The sequence below is a fragment of the Manacus vitellinus genome, unplaced genomic scaffold (assembly GCF_001715985.3).
Source record: "Manacus vitellinus isolate BGI_N305 unplaced genomic scaffold, ASM171598v3 scaffold_140_pilon, whole genome shotgun sequence".
Lineage (NCBI taxonomy): Eukaryota > Metazoa > Chordata > Aves > Passeriformes > Pipridae > Manacus > Manacus vitellinus.
The window spans coordinates 104,951-107,916 of NW_021939007.1; the positions used below are offsets into that span (position 1 = coordinate 104,951).

The 2,966-nt window shown below is 58.6% G+C and overlaps 1 protein-coding gene across 1 annotated transcript in view; it reads left to right on the top strand.

The window, feature by feature from the left end:
- LOC108643163 (keratin, type II cytoskeletal 6C-like) overlaps positions 1-2,966 on the top strand; it is a 152,669-nt gene that overhangs the window by 88,078 nt on the left and 61,625 nt on the right.

The following is a 2,966-nucleotide window of genomic DNA, read 5'->3' on the forward strand; positions in this document are numbered from 1 at the left end:
AGCTCTCCCGATGACTATTCCTGCCTCTGCCCTCAGCCCGGTGACCGGTGTTTAGGAAGCTGGGTTTGGGTGGGAGGACTCCCACGCTGGAGGGGGTTTTATTTATTTATGTGTCTCACCTGCCGAGTTGTTTTTACTCGGCCAACAAAAGGCTTTGCTCGCCAACCAAACATCTCTCCTTGTCCCTCTCCCCGGCTCGAGGCTTTTGAATTCACCGGTGAGGTTTTTAAATTCGCCAGGGAGGCTTTTAAATTCATGCTGAGGCTTTTGAATTCACGGCGGAGATCGTGTTGCCGATAAAACCTCTTTGTTCTCTGCCCCGCTGCCAACGAGCTGCGCCAAAGGTTTGGGCACCGTCTCCGCTTTTTCTTTTTTGAGAAGCAAACTCTTTCTGAGTTTGCAGAATTAGCTCTGTCACATCAAGGACTGGCCGAGCAGCTCCCGTGGTGGTCGTTGCCACGGACGGGGTGCACACACACACACACACAGAGACAGACAGACAGACAGACAGACGGACAGTTACGGGACAAGCGGTGGGAACTCGTTGAAATTCCGTGGCTGAATTTCCCTCCTCCCACACTCTCCCGTTTCCCCGAGCTGCTGGAGGGCATCTCCGCAGTCCCCGCTGGGCTCTGGGCGTGAAGGAACACGTTTTTGGTAACAAACTGTGCCACAGCAGAGACGAGACAAACGAGACGAGCGTCCCGCGGAACAGCCCAGCGCTCTTCCCACCTCGGAATCTCACGGGCTGGCTCTTTTCGCCCACTTTTCCCCCGAAAAGCCACTTCCAGCAGAAGGTTCATGCCCTTGGCACTGGTCACTCTCCCCCTCCGTGCCAATTCCCAAGGCAATTCCTGCTGTGCTTTCATCCCGACTCCAGTCCCGCCCCATTCCTGGGAGCCCTGATGGTCCTCCGGCCGCCAGTGTTGGCTCAGAGCTGGGGGGTGATGCAGAAGGGCCCCACAAATTCCTGGGCAAAGGAGGAACGTCCCAAAGGCTCAGGGTGGACATTTGGGGTGGTTGGTGTGAGACCTCTTTGCGTGTTCCTCGTGTGAGACCCCGCCCTGGGGAGGGACAGTGCACGGAATCCTGGACTCATGGAATGTCCTGAGCTGGAAGGGACCCGCAGGATCACCGAGTCCAACTCCTGCCCCTGCACAGGACACCCCAAAAATCCCACTAAACCCAAAATCCCAACTCCTGAGAGCATTGTCCAAATGCCCCTGGAGCTCTGGCAGCCTTGGGGCTGTGCCCAAACCCTGGGGAGCCTGGGCAGTGCCCAACCACCCTCTGGGGGAAGAACCTTTTCCCAAAATCCAGCCTGACCCTTCCCTGTCCCAGCTCCAGCCCTTCCCTGGGTCCTGACCCTGCTCACAGGGAGCAGAGGTCGGAGCTGCAGACCCTGAGGAGTCTCCCATCAGTCTCCTCCAGCTGAACACACCCTCAGCTGCTCCTCCAGACCCTTCCCCATCCCTGTGTCCCTCCTGGGGACACTTTCTAAGAGCTTTAAACCTTTTTTTACCTCGTGGTGCCCAGACTGCCCCCAGGACTGAGGTGAGGCCACCCCAGGGCAGAGCAGAGCAGGACAATCCCGCTCTGGACAATCCCAGAGACGCTTTTCCTGATGCCCCCCAGGACATGGTTGGCCCTCCTGGCTGCCAGGGCATCCCAGTGGCTCGTATCCATCCCTCTCTCCCGCTTAGAAAGGTGCCTGACCCCCCCAGCCCTGCCCACCAACCCCAGGGGTGGGACCCATGCGGGAGGAAGGGAAAGGTTTTTGGGAAGGTCTTACCTGGAATCCCCTCAAATGCAGGTGGTGCAAAGGGGCAGCGACCGTGGAACAGCCCAGGGGGAACCCCAGGAATTATCCTGTCCACCCTTTTGCCCCAGAGCAGCACAAACGGCCGGGGACGATCCAGGCCGAGGAGCGGCCGCGGAGCCACCGGAGGTTCCCGGTGGCCACAGAAGGAGCCCAGACCATCTCCTCTACCCCGTCCCCACTAATCCAGCGCCTGCTTTGATGTGGGAGCGGGATCGAGGCGCATTTAGAGACAGAGCAGGGCCCACAAAGGCAGAGGGAGATGTCCCAGGGGCCTCATTAACCATTTAATGGTGGCTTCGCCGTCCCTTTCCCACGGAGCCACAACAACTGCCCGGCCCGCAGGGAGGGAGGGCGAGCACCGGCACCACCAGGCCCTGCCAGCCCCCTTCTCCAGGGAGAGGGTCTTAAAAAGCGGTTTTTCCACTGCAAAAGTGGCTCTTGGGTGGTTGTTTCCACCAGAATGGCCACAGGAGGCTGAAAAGCCCCTCCAGGCTCTCTCTCCCCGTCAGTGGCTCAGCAGGCCCCGGTTTAGGAAGAGGCTTAAGCAGAATTAATTTATCTGGGCACACGTAAATCCCAGGGGTGTAAATCTCATGAAAGCCACCACAGCTCAGGGAATATTTGGGGCCTGGTTGCTCGGGGGGTTCCCCTGTAAGTCTGGGTGTAAAGCTGTGGGTTTAAAACTTTGGTGAGGCCTGAAAGCAGCGGTTCCATCTCTTCCTTGGGGAGAGGGAGGTTGGTCCCTCTCTGCAAACACCTTCTGACCCTCAGCCAGCCAGGAAAGACGTGGGGAATCGGCCTGGAGATGTGAGGAAGGTCTCTAGGAAGGGAACCTGTGCGCGTGCACAGCCGGCGGAATAAAACCAGTCCCAAATCTCGTCTTGCAAAGCCCAGATCCCACGGGATCCATCCCTCCTTGGGAGCTGAGGGAAGGAGCTCTCGGGGCTCCCAGCACGTGACAACAGCCCGGCTTTGTGAAAGCTCAGCAGCTGCAAAACCACAAGCGCTGAAGTGCAAGGCTGGGCACCTGGAAAAGCCACTTCTGAGGAGGAGCCTCGGAGGTTGAAGGGCAGGTTTGTGGCGTTCGGGATGCGGAGGGAAAAATCCCAACAGCTCCTGGGAGGAAGGAGGGATCTCAGGGCTC